Source organism: Mustela nigripes, chromosome 3 (assembly GCF_022355385.1).
Source record: "Mustela nigripes isolate SB6536 chromosome 3, MUSNIG.SB6536, whole genome shotgun sequence".
NCBI classification, from domain to species: Eukaryota; Metazoa; Chordata; class Mammalia; order Carnivora; family Mustelidae; genus Mustela; species Mustela nigripes.
In genome coordinates this window covers 67,848,185-67,865,029 of record NC_081559.1, presented here as the reverse complement: position 1 = coordinate 67,865,029, position 16,845 = coordinate 67,848,185, and the positions used below count along the sequence as shown (strand labels likewise).

Here is a 16,845-nt window from a genome sequence, read left to right as displayed (position 1 = left end):
AAAACAGACACATAGATCAATGGAACAGAATAGAAAGCCCAGAAATAGACCCTCAACTCTATGGTTAACTAATCTTTGACAAAGCAGGAAAGAATGTCCAATGGAAAAAAGACAGCCTCTTCAATAAATGGTGTTGGGAAAATTGGACAGCCACATGCAGAAAAATGAAATTGGACCATTTCCTTACACCACACATGAAAATAGACTCAAAATGGATGAAGGACCTCAATGTGAAAAGGGACTCCATCAAAATCCTTGAGGAGAACACAGGCAGCAACCTCTTCGACCTCAGCCGCAGCAACATCTTCCTAGGAACATCGCCAAAGGCAAGGGAAGCAAGGACAAAAATGAACTATTGGGATTTTATCAAGATCAAAAGCTTTTTCACAGCAAAGGAAACAGTTAGCAAAACCAAAAGACAACTGACAGAATGGGAGAAGATATTTGCAAACGACATATCAGATAAAGGGCTAGTGTCCAAAATCTATAAAGAACTTAGCAAACTCAACACCCAAAGAACAAATAGTCCAATCAAGAAATGGGCAAAGGACATGAACAGACATTTCTGCAAAGAAGACATCCAGATGGCCAACAGACACATGAAAAAGTGCTCCATATCACTCGGCATCAGGGAAATACAAATCAAAACCACAATGAGATATCACCTTACACCAGTCAGAATGGCTAAAATTAACAAGTCAGGAAATGACAGATGCTGGCAAGGATGCGGAGAAAGGGGAACACTCCTACACTGTTGGTGGGAATGCAAGCTGGTGCAACCTCTCTGGAAAACAACATGGAGGTTCCTTAAAATGTTGAAAATAGAACTGCCCTATGACCCAGCAATAGCACTACTGGGTATTTACCCTAAAGATACAAATGTAGTGATCTGAAGGGGCACGTGCACCCGAATGTTTATAGCAGCAATGTCCACAATAGCCAAACTATGGAAAGAACCTAGATGTCCATCAACAGATGAATGGATCAAGAAGATGTGGTATATATACACAATGGAATACTATGCAGCCATCAAAAGAAATGAAATCTTGCCATTTGCGACAACGTGGATGGAACTAGAGCATATCATGCTTAGCGAAATAAGTCAAGCGGAGAAAGACAACTATCATATGATCTCCCTGATATGAGGAAGTGGTGATGCAACATGGGGGCTTAAGGGGGTAGGAGAAGAATAAATGCAACAAGATGGGATTGGGAGGGAGACAAACCATAAGTGACTCTTAATCTCACAAAACAAACTGAGGGTTGCTGGGGGCAGGGGGGTTGGGAGAAGGGGGTGGGATTATGGACACTGGGGAGGGTATGTGCTTTGGTGAGTGCTGTGATGTGTGTAAACCGGGCGATTCACAGACCTGTACCCCTGGGGATAAAAATATATTATATGTTTATAATAAATAAAAAATAAAAAAAATTTTAAAAATATATAACAATGAAAATTTTAAAAAGATTTTTTAAAAAGGTATTGATGAGATAAAATAGTTTAAAAACATTAAATTAGGAAAGAGGGAAAATTGATTAGTGTAATAGGAAAAAATGAAATTGAAAATATTTAACTTTGAAAGACTAAAGAATCATGGGAAAAAAGCCATGAATTGCTTTCCCCTAGATCTAGGGTTCAACAGTTCTCACTGATTAGTGAACTTGATCTTGGATGGATGTTCTTGGGATCTTCTGGGGGATGGGCCTTTTGCAGTGATTCTCAATTGTCTTTGCCCAAGGTGGAATTGTACCACCCTTGCAAGGGGCCAGACTAAGTAATCTGCTCAGGTTCACTCTTGGGAGCTTTTGTTCCCTGAACGCTTTCTGTACAGTTTTGGATGATGGGAATGAAAATGGTGCCCTCCCAGTCTCCAGCCCCATAGAGGCTGAGAACTTGGGGCCCCACTCCTTAGTGTGGCTTCAGAGAAAAGCAGTCAGTCCTTCCCACCTCCCTAGTCTCTGGCCACACTCCAAACTCATCCAGCCCGTGACTGAGCATTTCTGACTCTGGCGCACAGCCCTGTTTGGATTCTCCAAACCCAGCAGATTCCTGGATCCCACACCATCCCTCCTGGAGGAGGAAGGAAGGGGTCTCTCTGTATCTGCCACTTGTGGGGTCCCTGTTCAAAGAGCAGTGGCTCAACTGTGCCTTAGATCACAGTTTAAGGTAACCCCATTCTGAACGCTCCCTCCTTGGCTCTGTCTCTGTAGTTGGTTTTCCGACTCAAAACCTGGGAGCTCTGCCACACTCAGGCACCCCCAATCTTTCTGTGACCCCGCAGGACCTGAGACCACACTGTCCCTGCGAGGGCTCCACCCCTGCTTAGCCTCTGGAGCAATGTCCCTTAGTGGAGCCGATTTCTAAAAGTTCTGATTTTGTGCTCCACTGCTCCACTGCTTGCTGGGAGCCAGCCCCTCCCCCTGTGGCCTATTTTCCCATCATTTCGGATTCACTTCTCTTCATGTCCTACTTTAAGTGGTCAATTTTCGGTTCCTAGAATTGCTGCTCTTCTCTTCTCTCTCCTGTTGAGTAGATGTTCAGGAAGGTTTGATAACTATCTAGTTGAACTCCTGGGACCTGATGTCATTTCAGTCTGCTACTCCTCCGCCACCTTGCTTCTCCCTGAGTTGTAGAATTTTTTTATATATTTTGGATATTTTGTGATACCTTTATCACATATGTCATTTGCAAATATCTTCCCCCATTCAGTAAGTTGTCTTTTAGTTTTGCTGATTGTTTCTTTTGGTGTGCAGAAGTTTTTTTGTTTTTTGGGTTTTGTTTTTGTTTTTGTTTTTATGTAGTTCCAATAGTTTCTTTTACTTATGTTTCCCTTGTCTCAAGAGACATTTCTAGAAAAATGTTGCTATGACTGATGTCTCTCTTTCTAGGATTTTGATGCCTGTGCTCTTTTCTAGGATTTTTATGGTTTCAGGTCTCACATTTAGGTCCTAAATCCACTTTGAGTTTATTTTTCTGTATGGCGTAAGAGAGTAATAGAGTTGCATTCTTTCACATGTAGCTGTGTGGTTTTCAAAAAAACTATTTGTTGAAGGGACTGTTGTGTGCATTTAAATGAAGAGAAAACAGGGCTTTGAACATAGTAGGCCCTCAGTAAATAACAATCAACTCCATTGTCCCCTCTCTTCCCTCCCTTTCCCTTACAGTGTGATAGAGCATTTATTTTATTTCCTATCTTTCCATTCCTTTTTTTTTTTTTAAAGTTCCTTGAAGAAACAGGATCTTAATGGCAGCTGTAAAAAAATACATAAATTCAGGATGTTAAATTCCTAAATTTTTGAGGGGTCTCTTCTAGTCTTACACCTTTGGGAATATTACCTTAGATTAGCGAAGGATACTTACTTAAAGAAAGTACAGAATACAGTTTTCTTAATTCAGTGCTGTGGATCAGGAACATCTTTTTACTCTGGAGACTGGGGAATTTATTTCCTAAAATTGAGGGTATAGAGAGTTAAGGAAGGACCAAGAGCAGCTGGCTAGATCTCTCCCTCCTTTGTCTCCTGCTCTCATATCTCCCAGCTGTGGTCAACCCCAGAGATGCAACAGACCCCTCACTCTAAATTGGTTCCAGTGATGAAATGTGAGAAGTGTGAAGTGTGAGAAATGAGAAGTGTCATCTTAGTGATGACACCCATGCACGAAGAGGATATGAAAAAGTTTATATCTCACATGATAAGTCTTTCCAAGGAGAGCAAGGCAATCTCCCAAGCAACCATGAAATGGCTTGAGATCAAGGAGGGGAAAATGGTTTTGGCTTTTACTGTGGTGAGGGGGCTCCTGAAAACAGAGTTCAAATTTCATTGACAGCAGTATAACTTGTAGTTCAGTGTTCCCCTGCACATTTACCTCCTATGGGACTTAGAACCTTCAACTTTGCAGAGTCCGGAATTGTGGGGATGAAAAGTATATAATGCTATGATGGGTCATTAAGAATATGTGATATGGTGAGTACTGTGAATTGTGTAAGACTGATGATTCACAAACCTGTACCCCTGGGGAAAATAATACATTATATATTAATAAAAATAATTATTTAAAAAAAAAAGAATGGTGGGAAGGCAGGGGGACAAGATGGCGGGGGAGTAAGAGGAGGCGCCTTTTCAGCCGGTACCCCAAAGTGAGCTGATTACCTACCAAAGAACTCTGATCACCCATGAAATCAGCCTGAGATCAGAATTATACACGTGTGGATCTCTACAGGGGGAGAAGATGCCAGTGGGCAGGTAAAGCGGAATGGGAACAGTGAACTGATATTGGAAGATAAACAAAAGGGGGAGGGAGCCACCAGAGGCAACCGGTTGAAAGTAATACCCCAATACGAGCGAGAGTGCCCTGCATCTGGGGACCAGCATTAACTTGGAGACTGGTTGAAAGCACTCCAAAAGAGCAAAGGATCGCGGGGGGAAATTGTGGGAATCGGGGCGGCTAGGGACAGGGGCTTAAGACCCCAGTCCCAGGACAGCCTCCCCGGTGCTGAGGCAGAGAGAATGCAGCGGAGAAACCAGCTCTTGGTCCCTAAGCCGCCAGCTTGCCCGAGAATGCGTGGGTTCTGTTCCAGTGAGGGGATGGGAGCCACGCCGGTCAGCAGAATGCGCGAGCCCTACCACAAAGCTTGAGATAATGCGCGCACGTCCCTCATGCTCCCCTGAGTTACAAAGGCCAGGCCGGCGCTCTTTGACCCGCACCATTGTTTCAAAGCCTAAGCCTCGCGCCCCAAACTCTCCCCTGACAGAGTGCGCAAAAGCCCAGCCTGGTGCTTACGGACCAGCACCCCGTTCTCAGTGCCCGAGTCGCCCGCCACCTCTGAAAGAGGTGCGCGCAACCCGGGCACTCCCAGCGGGGGCCAGCGGCAAAATTGCAGTGTGCGGTCGCTGCTTGGAACCTCTCTGGTGGTCGGGAGCTCCCAGACAGCTGCCACAGCCTTGGCTTTGGGTACAAGCAAAAGATCCTGTGCCCCCAGGGTCTGCAACTTGGAACCTGCTCTGCCAGCGGCCAAGGGGGAACTTATTTAGGCTCCGCGCCCGGGAGATCAGGGTGCCGTTTGTTTTCCTCTAAAACTACAAAAACCATCAAAGGCGGTCAAGGTGAGAGAAAAAAAAAGTGAACAAGCATAAAAACCGCCAGAGAACGAAAGCCTGAAAAAAAACCAGTTTCCTCAGAGCCCACCCCCTTGAGGGGGGCGGGAGGACTTAACTCAGGAAACATCATTGACTGACAACCCACGTGGCAGGCCCCTCCCCCAGAAAACAAACCAAGAAAGAAAAAAAAAAGAGGAAAAAAAGAAAAAGGACTGCAAGAGAACAACCACTACTTCATAGGAAAACCTGTATTGTTCACTCATTCCCACTATTCCGGTTCATTATTATTATTTTTTTTTACACATAGGTAATTTTTTTAACCTATTTACCATCACAGCGAGTTGTACAGTACATCAAATTCCATAATACCTTTCTAACCTGAACTTTTTGATACATACACCTATGTTTTTCTTTTGCATTTTTATTTTTTGAATTCCTTTTTTTAAATTTTAGTTTAGTTTAGTCTACTTTATTCCTTTTTATTTTTATCCTCTAATATTCATATAGAGTTAAACTTCAAAGTAATCCCCTTTCCCCAATCAATACTACCCCTATAGGTAAACAAATTTTTAATCCCCTTTATCTTAGGAAAGTTGAGTCCTTTAACAAAGATATAGAGATACATCCAGGAAGAATCAAAACAACCTTCCTCGCACACACTGAGAATTTATAAGAACTCTCCCATCTTCTTCCACCAGTGTTTCTGTGTTTTTTGTGTTTGTCCTAATAGCATATAAATTTTACACTTGTAGTTCTTTTTGACGAGGTTCTTTCTTTATTTGCATATATATATATATTTTTTCTCTTGTCATATACTTGTGTCAGTCTTTTTATCTCTTTTTGTTTGTCTACTTCATAAATCTTACCTTGGGGCCCATCTGGGCTGAAACTTCTTTTTCATCTTCCCTTTCTTTCCTCTCTCTCTCTCTCTCTTTTTTTCTTCTTTTCTTTTTTTTTTTTTTTTCTTTTTCTTTTCTTTTGTCTCTTGTTTGGGTGGGGAATCCTGATTGCTCAGAAGTGTTCCAGGGTGCACCTTGACTGCACCACAGTTGATACATCCAGCTACATCTGTTCAGTCATCTCCCACCAAAATGACTAGGAGGAGGAATGCCCAACAGAAGAAAAATACAGAGGATGGACCTTCTGCAACAGAGCTAACGGCTATCAACATAGACAATATGTCGGAAAGAGAATTCAGGCTAACAATTATCCAGGCAATAGCTAGGTTGGATAAAGCCATGGATGAACAAACAGAATTGATTAGGACCGAACTGAAAGCGACCAGACAGGATGTTCACAATGTTAGGGCGGAGCTTAAAGCTACCAGGGAGGAGGTTCACAATTCTCTCAATGAGTTCCAATCTAATCTAAACTCTCTCAAAGCTAGGGTAACTGAGACAGAATATAGAATTAGTGATCTGGAAGACAAACAGATCGAGAGAAAGGATCAGGAGGAAGCCTGGAACAAACAGCTTAGAAAACAGAATCAGGGAAATAAATGATGCCATGAAGCATTCCGTCAGAATTATTGGAATCCCTGAAGGGGAGGAGAAAGAAAGAAGTCTAGAAGATATAGTGGAACAAGTCCTTCATGAAAATTTTCCCAATCTCGCGAATGGAACCAGCGTTCATGTACTAGAGGCTGAACGGTCTCCACCCAAGATTATACATTCCAAAAAATATCACGACACCTGATAGTCAAATTGAGGAATTATAATTGTAGGTATAATCTCTTGAAAGCCGCCAGGGCAAAGAGGCTCCTTACTTACAGAGGGAAGCCCATCAGAATAACGTCAGACCTGTCCACAGAGACCTGGCAAGCCAGAAGAGGCTGGCAAGATATATTCAGGGCACTAAATGAGAAGAACATGCATCCAAGAATACTTTATCCAGCAAGACTGACATTCAAAATGGATGGAGAGATAAAGAGTTTTCAAGACCGGCAAGGCTTAAAAGACTATGCAACCACCAAGCCGACACTGCAGGAAATATTAAGGGGGGTTCTATAAAAGAGGAAAAATCCCAAGAATAGCATTGAACAGAAATATAGAGACAGTCTACAGAAAGAAAGACTTCAAAGGTAACTCGATATCAATAAAAACGTATCTATCAATAATCACTCTCAATGTGAATGGCCTAAATGCACCCATAAAATGGCACAGGGTTGCAAATTGGATAAAACGACAGGACCCATCCATATGTTGTCTACAAGAGACCCATTTTGAACCTAAAGATACACGTAGACTGAAAGTGAAGGGATGGAGAAGCATCTTTCATACCAATGGGCCTCAAAAGAAGGCTGGGGTAGCGATTCTCATATCAGATAAATTAGACTTCAAACTAAAGACTGTAGTCAGAGATACAGAAGGAAACTACATAATCCTTAAAGGGACTATCCACCAAGATGATCTAACAATTGTAAATATCTATGCTCCCAATATGGGAGCAGCCAATTACTTAAGAAAACTGTTAATCAAGATAAAGAGTCATATTGATATGAATACACTAATCGTAGGAGATCTTAACACGCCTCTCTCAGAATTAGACAGACCATCGAAGCAGAAAATCAATAAAGAAACAAGAGCATTGAATGACACATTGGACCAGATGGATCTCATAGATATATACAGAACATTCCACCCTAAAACAACAGAATACTCATTCTTCTCAAGTGCACATGGAACCTTCTCCAGAATAGACCACATACTGGTCACAAATCAGGACTCAACCGATACCAAAAGACTGAGATTATTCCCTGCATATTCTGAGATCACAGTGCTTTGAAACTGGAGCTCAATCACAAGAAAAAGTTCAGAAGGAACTCAAACACCTGGAAACTAAAGACCACCTTGCTTAAGAATGCTTGGATCAACCAGGAGATCAAAGAAGAACTGAAACAATTCATGGAAACCAATGAGAATGAAGACACTTAGGTTCAAAACCTATGGGATACAGCAAAAGCGGCCCTAAAGGGAAAATACATAGCCATCCAACCCTCCCTCAAAAAAATTGAAAAATCCAGAACACACCAGCTGTCTCTACACCTTAAAGAACTGGAAAATCAACAACAAATCAAACCAACTCCACACATAAGAAGGGAAATCATCAAGATTAGAGCTGAGATCAATGAGGTAGAAACCAGAGATACAGTAGAAAGTTTTCAATGAAACTAGAAGCTGGTTTTTTGAAATAATCAATAAGATCGATAAACCATTGGCCACACTAATCCAAAAGAAAAGAGAGAAAGCCCAAATTCATAAAATTAGGAATGAAAAGGGAGAGATCACAACTAACACCAAGGAAGTAGAAACAATCATCAGAAGTTATTATCAACAGTTATATGCCAATAAGCTTAGCAACCTAGATGAAATGGATGCATTCCTGGAAAAATATAAACTACCAAAATTGAACCAGAAAGAAATCAACAACCTGAATAGACCGATATCTAATAACGAGATTGAAGCAGTGATCAAAAACCTCCCAAAAAACAAGAGCCCAGGACCTGACGGATTCCCTGGGGAATTCTACCAAACCTTCAAAGAAGAAATAACACCTATTCTCCTAAAGCTGTTTCAAAAATTGAAGCAGAAGGAAAACTTCCAGACTCTTTCTATGAAGCCAGCATTACCCTGATCCCCAAACCAGGCAAAGACCCTACCAAAAAGGAGAATTTTAGACCAATATCACTGATGAATATGGATGCTAAGATTCTCAACAAGATCCTAGCAAACAGGATCCAACAGCACATTAAAAAGATTATCCACCATGATCAGGTGGGATTCATCTCTGGGCTACAAGGATGGTTCAACATTCACAAATCAATCAATGTGATACAACAAATTAATAGGAGAAAGAGAAGAACCACATGGTCCTCTCAATTGATGCAGGAAAAGCATTTGACAAAATCCAGCATCCATTCCTGATTAAAATGCTTCAAAGTATAGGGATAGAGGGAACATTCCTGAACCTCATCAAATCTATCTATGAAAGACCCACAGCAAATATCATCCTCAGTGGGAAAAAGCTTGCATCCTTCCCGTTGAGATCAGGAACAAGACAAGGATGCCCACTTTCACCACTCTTGTTCAACATAGTATTAGAAGTCCTAGCAACAGCAATCAGACAACAAAGAGAGATAAAAGGTATCCAAATTGGTAATGAAGAAGTCAAACTCTCTCTCTTCGCAGATGACATGATTCTTTATATGGAAAACCCAAAAGACTCCACCCCCAAACTACTAGAACTCATACAGCAATTCAGCAACGTGGCAGGATACAAAGTCAATGTGCAGAAATCAGTGGCTTTCTTATACACTAACAATGAAAATACAGAAAGGGAAATTAGAGAATCGATTCCATTTACTATAGCACCAAGAACCATAAGATACCTGGAAATAAACCTAACCAAAGAGGTAAAGGATCTGTACTCGAGGAACTACAGAACACTCATGAAAGAAATTGAAGAAGACACAAATAGATGGAAGACCATTCCATGCTCTTGGATCAGAAGAATAAACATTGTTAAAATGTCTCTACTGTCTAGAGCAATATATACTTTTAATGCCATTCCGATCAAAATTCCACCAGTATTCTTCAAAGAGCTGGAGCAAATAATCCTAAAATTTGTATGGAATCAGAAGAGACCCCGAATCGCTAAGGAAATGTTGAAAAACAAAAATAAAGCTGGGGGCATCACGTTACCTGATTTCAAGCTTTATTACAAAGCTGTGATCACCAAGACAGCATGGTACTGGCATAAATACAGACACATAGACCAGTGGAACAGAGTAGAGAGCCCAGATATGGACCCTCAACTCTATGGTCAATTAATCTTTGACAAAACAGGAAAAAATATACAGTGGAAAAAAGACAGTCTCTTCAATAAATGGTGCTGGTAAAACTGGAAAGCTGTATGTAGAAGAATGAAACTCGACCATTCTCTCACACTGTACACAAAGATAAATTCAAAATGGATAAAAGACCTCAACGTGAGACAGGAATCCATCAGAATCCTAGAGGAGAACATAGGCAGTAATCTCTTCGATATCAGCCACAGCAGCTTCTTTCAAGATATGTCTCCAAAGGCAAAGGAAACAAAAGTGAAAATAAACTTTTGGGACTTCATCAAAATCAAAAGTTTCTGCACAGCAAAGGAAACAGTCAAAAAAACAAAGAGGCAACCCATGGAATGGGAGAAGATATTTGCAAATGACAGTACAGACAAAAGGGTGATATCCAGGATCTATAATGAACTCCTCAAACTCAACACACATGAAACAGGCAAACATATCAAAAAATGGGCAGAATATATGAACAGACACTTCTCCAATCAAGACATACAAATGGCTATCAGACACATGAAAATATGTTCATCATCATTAGCCCTCAGGAAGATTCAAATTAAAACCACATTGAGATATCACCTTACACCAGTTAGAATGGCCAAAATTAACAAAACAGGAAACAACATGTGTTGGAGAGGATGTGGAGAAAACAGGAAACATGTGTTGGAGAGAATGTGGAGAAAGGGGAACCCTCTTACACTGTGGGTGGGAATGCAAGTTGGTGCAGCCTCTTTGGAGAACAGTGTGGAGATTCCTCAAGAAATTAAAAATAGAGCTTCCCTATGACCCTGCAATTGCACTCCTGGGTATTTACCCCAAGGATACAGATGTCGTGAAAAGAAGGGCCATCTGTACCCCAATGTTTATAGCAGCAATGGCCACGGTCGCCAAACTATGGAAAGAACCAAGATGCCCTTCAACGGACGAATGGATAAGGAAGATGTGGTCCATATACACTATGGAGTATTATGCCTCCATCAGAAACGATGAATACCCAACTTTTGTAGCAACATGGACGGGACTGGAAGAGATTATGCTGAGTGAAATAAGTCAAGCAGAGAGAGTCAATTATCATATGGTTTCACTTATTTGTGGAGCATAACAAATATCATGGAGGACAAGGGGTGTTAGAGAGGAGAAGGGAGTTGGGGTAAATTGGAAGGGGAGGTGAATCACAAGAGACTATGGACTCTGAAAAACAATCTGAGGGGTTTGAAGTGGTGGGGGGTGGGAGGTTGGGGTACCAGGTGGTGGGTATTATAGAGGGCACGGATTGCATGGAGCACTGGGTGTGGTGAAAAAATAATGAATACTGTTTTTCTGAAAATAAACAAATTGAAAAAATTAAAAAAAAAAAAGAATGGTGGTTAAGTGGGGCCACTTTTGCTTTTGCTCTTCATTCCCAGGCACACGTATTTTTTTTTTTTTCTTTTTAAGGACACAGTGACATATAATTCCCTGACTTTAAAAAGCCCCATCTTACCAATTACCTTGGAGAACTCCTGGTAGCACCTGTGTTAGTTTGGGTTCTTAACATAGCAGATGCTAAAATGGGATTAGATATGTAAAAGGATTAATGTGGAGGACACCTGTCAAGGATAAAAGAGGAGAGCACAGAAGGAAGCAGAGAGCACCTTTAGACCATGATGCAGGTCTGACACATACGAGAGGAAGAAAGATGGACAGAAAGAGCCTTAGCCCTTAGTGCACTGCTCTAGTGCCCCTTCATAGTCATTCATGGGCTAAGTATAGCCTGGCAAAAGTTTGGTCTTGGCATGAGCATGGTATAGAATCCAAAGCTGTGGCAGCTGGAGGCAGCAGTCAACTGTGCTTCCTACAGTACGTTGTCTTGAAGGGCGATTGGAGCAGTGTACCTCCATGGCTACCACAGACAATGGGGTGTATTTTCAGGGTCAGGATTTGGGGTACTGAAACTACATCATACAAGCCTTCAATAGTTAAATTTAAATATCTAGCACCTACCACAAGTAGAAATCCAATAAGTTTTGTTTGAGATTAATTTCTCAGGAGCATAGGATATATATTAAAGAGACTACAAATGTGAATGCCAAGCTGAGGAATTTGAACTTGATTTCCGTCTTTGGAGGCAATGAGCAGCAGTATGATGCTGTAAGTAGCCATGCATATCTTGCTGATCAGCATCAAATGAGATGGTATGGGGTTTTATTGATAATTCTATAGAAATAGTCACCAAGGTGATTACGATTCCAAAGTGCTGATTTATCATCAACAACAAGTACATATTGAGTGTATGTATCAGGTTCTGTGCCAAGTGCCAATTTGGTTCACTTACAATGATCAAAACTATCATGCAATGCTAAACGCTTAGGTTTTATTAACATGGTATCTTACTGTTTAACTTAGCAGCATTCTAGTGAAGGAAATATTATGGTTCTCAATTTATAAATGAGGAAATTGGGGTTTTGAATATGTAAATAACTTACTCAAGTTGAGCCTTTGCTCAAAAGACATCTTTCCTTCCTTCATTCATTCATTCAGCAAAATGTTTTTTGTTTATGTACAGAGCTGGTGATGGAGGCAGAAATCAGACCATATAGGGCCCAGAAGGTCAGCCTCGGGATTTTAACCCAGGAGTAAGAGAAGCAAGGAAGTGACATGACAGGATTTGTTTTTAAAAGCCCCACTGCCTCCAATGTCATCAACGAACAGAAGGAACACTGGGCAGGGTGGGAAATATCTGTTTTGAACTGACCAGCCAGGAGATTTTGAAGGGATTCAGGTGAGAGGGCAGCATAGTTGTTGAAGGGGAATAGAAAAACCTGAGAGGTATTTAATATTTAAGAGACCCAAATTTTCAGCAATTAGTTACAGGATTGGTTACAGGATGAGGGAGATGGGGGTATTAAAAATAATTAACAGATTCTGGCAAAAGCAACTGAGTAGAATATGATGTCACTTGCTGAGATCAAGGGCACAGATGAAGGACTAGAGGTGGAAGGGAAGGTTGGATTCAGTTAACCCCTTAATCCCAGCTTGATTAAAGTCACTGGGATATTGATCCCAAGTCTACTCAAGATGAAGGATTCATCTCCTGCTCAGCTTACTGGTCTCAGAAATACCTACTAAATTTTCATCTTCTCCAAAATGCATCTAAAACATAAAACTGATTATCACCATTGCTCAAAAAATGTTTTTTATCTCCCTCTTTTCTTTCACAGAACAGAATCCATACATTTCCCAGCCTACCACTGTTGTTTCCAGAGTGTTCTCTGCTCTCTCAGCTCTTTCTTATTGGGCCACAGGTTGTTCGCTTCATAGTCTCACTGGTTGTCATGTCTTTCCCTTGTTCCTAAGAGGCAAGGAAACATTTTGTGGGTCATGATCTTTAGCATGGACCTCTGCACATCCAAGAATAGTAGGTCAGTATCTTCCAGCACACTACACTTTTGTTTTTCCTTCTTTCTCATTTCTCCTACTTAGTCATTTTGCTGATTTCTCTCCTTTGTCCGACCTCATAAAGATGAAGTGGCCCCAGTCCTTTGACCTCTTCTTGTAGCTGTCCTCACTCTCGTGGTGACCTCACCAATTTACACACTGATGACTCCAAATCAATATCCTTGGCCAGACATTTTCCTTGAACTTCAAATCTATATGTCTACATATCTATTCAACACTTTCACTTGGAGACTAAAAATTATCTCAAATTTATAGATCTACAACTCAATTCCAATTTATCCCTTCAAATGTTTCATCTGCTGTCTTCCCAAACTTATAATGCATCAATCCCTAAATCATAAAATCAAACTTGCCTCCCCTTTTTCTGTTATACCCCACATCCAGTCTGTCATGAAATTTTGTGGGCTCTAACTTCAAAATATATTAGGATTCATTTTCTGCTACCTCTACGTTGTTCAAACCACCATAGTCTCTCATCTAAATTAGTGCCATAGCTTCTTATAGGTCTTCCTGGTTTTGTCCTTGACGTTTTTCTTAGTTAGGGTCGGCTGGGTTGCCATAACAAATGGACCCCCAAATCTCAGTGGCTTAAAGAACAGCACCTTGACTTCTTTCTTATGCAATAGTCAGAGGCCAATTTCAAGTCTTTAACGCCTTTTGCCAGTGCACATTTAGCTCTCTGGCCAATGGCACCTCTGTTCTTTCCTCATCAGATGACCATATCTGCATTCCAAGATGATTAGGAAATGCCACTTCCACTGACAACTCTACATTGAGGAAGAAGGAGAATGGATTTGGGTCACTTGCCAGTCATCTCTGCCATACTCCCAGACATCATTTTCAAAATAGCAGCCAGACTTCTGAACGAAACTCAGATAAGTCATTCCTCTACTCACAGTCTTCTAGGGGCTCCCCATACCTCATCTCTTCTCTTACCTTCCACCTCACTCTCTCCCCTTGAACCACAACAACTTGGTGTTCCTCAAACACAATAGTAAAGTGCCCATTGCAGGGCCTCTTCTTCCATATGCCTTCCAAATTTACTCCCTCGCCACCTCCAAGCCTTTGCTCAAATGCCATCTTACAATAAGGCCTATATTTTTCTCCCCATTTAAAATTGTGACTCCCCACCCTGCATTCTCACATGCCTGTACACTTTTCCCCGATTTTTCTTTTCTGTCATTTATCACCTTTAAATATTCCACACAATTTCCTTATTTAGTGTTTATTGTCTGTCTTGCTTGATAAATAAAACTTCTCTTTTATTTACTATTATTTTCCCAGTACTTAGAATAATGTCTGGCCCCATAATAGGTGTTCAATAAATATTTGTTGAATGACAGAACCAAGAGCAAGGCCCAATCCTTATTGATGGTGATCGCTCAAATTCCATCTCCTAATTAGGAACTACTACTTCTCAAATATATCTGCCAAATCACACAAAGGGAATCAAGAAAGGGAGCACTAATAGTCTGGTAGAATTCTATCCTCATTATAACAACAATAATCAAAATAAAATAATGTACATGTCTGCTACTAGTGATAAGTAGTGTTACCTTCATTGGGATTGGGGCACATTATGCAAGAAATAGGGACATCATCCCTGGTTCAGAGCATCATTTACCCTTCTTTTGAGTCCTATCCTCTGTGACCACCACCTCCTCCCTCAATAAATTAAATACTGTGGCTAATCTAAGTGATTGCTACTGAATTCTTACCAAAGATAATGAAAAACCCTCCTGGTTATTACAGTCTGAAACAGCTCAGATCACAATATCCAGGCAGCACATACCAGCTCAGAAATAAGCCAGATTTACTAAGCCTGTTGCCAGGTGAAGGATATAGTGCACTTTCTTGCTATAATTTATATTTCCCCAGAGTTGCTTCATAGCTTAGGCAATGAGCTAACAGTCACAGAAAAAAAAAGGGGGGGGGATGTGTCAAGGGCTAAAGTTAATCTTAGGTTTTCCCTTTGTCTAATTGGCCCAGCCCTCTGTAGTTGCTCCTGAGACCTGCTTTAAGCTCCCCTAAGCTGGGAGAAATGCCTACAAGCTGTCACAATATCCACTGTCTTGTTCTCTCTGGCTGGAGAGCTTTGACAGTTGCCAAATTCACAAATTTATTGTCTGAGTCAAGTCTTCAGTGAACACACACTATTTTCAGAGACAGTGGCTCCTGTAGATATAAAGTAAAAAAGAATAACATGATTAATTTATTCATTTATTCAGCAAATATTGATTGAACATTCCCTATGTGCCAAGCCCTGAACATGGGGCATTCAATGGTGATCAAAACGGAATAGCATCTTCCCATGGCTTGAAATTTAGTGAAAGATACTGACAAGTAAACAGAAAATTACATATGAGTAATAAAAGCTGTCACCGAAGATGCTAGGCATTAGAGAAACACTTAGCCAGAATTTGTTATATCAGAGATAGACTTTGGGGATCAAGGAAAACATCATGAAATAACCCTACTTCGAAGAACTGATGAAATATAAATACTTACACATTGAGAAAACATGGTTTCAGATTAAGAAGAGTGGTTTTTACATTTTTTTAAAAGTTTTTGTGCTTGTTTCTGACAGAGGACTCTCCTTAAGAAAGTAAGATGTTAGTTAGGTATGCTGAGTTCAATCTGATTTCCAAAAGATGTATCTGTGTTACTGCCCTCATTTCTTTCTTGTTTCTGTTTTACTTCCAGTCCCAATTTTTTTCTTTCTCTCTCCACTTTTTTTCCATAATAATTTCAATTTAGAGGACAAATATCCTGAGAAATAGTGAGCTGCAGTTTCATGACCTGTTGGTCCTATTTCTACTGCAAATACTCTGAACTGGGTGTTTACCCTCTGGTGTTCATCACTGATCCAAGCTCTCCTAGTATAGTACATTAGGTTATGAAAATGGTTCCCAAAAGAAAATATGTTCAGTTCCTCTTCCTCCAAGATTTAATCTTATTGTTCAAATAACAAGGAAGAAAAGACTGAGTATAAAAATTTGAGGGAAGTTACAAACTAACAAGCATCAATTTGGCAGTAAAAACAAAAACCCTTCATCCCTAAAGGCACACATTACAGGCTATGATTTCTAAAAGTTTAGTTTTTATTATGTTAGGTAACATTGTCATAAAGGAATCTCTGCAAGAGTGTCAAAATTCTTCTCTCTAAAGTTAAATTTTGTAAAGAGGTCTCCCTTTTCCAAGTTGTCTACAGAATCGCCATCTGGTGAATCCCAGACACACAGAATAAGCCTGCCTGACCATTACACCAGTACTTGAAAATATCGTCCATAAACCTGGCTTCTAGAAAGTTCTTCTGCCTTTGAAATTATTACCGAATCTTTCTTTTATTCATTAACAACTATTTAATAAGCATCTACTTTGTGGCAAATCCCTTTTTGAAAGACAAACAGAACTGAGTATTTACTAGCCAATTGCATCTTTTCTTAGAGGGAGAAACATCAAATGAATAG

At 40.5% G+C, this 16,845-nt stretch overlaps 1 pseudogene; it reads right to left on the bottom strand.

The window, feature by feature from the left end:
• The window catches only part of LOC132014479 (RNA-binding protein EWS-like), a 28,709-nt pseudogene extending 14,254 nt beyond the window's left edge, over positions 1-14,455 (bottom strand).
• Positions 14,456-16,845: the final 2,390 nt, after the last annotated feature.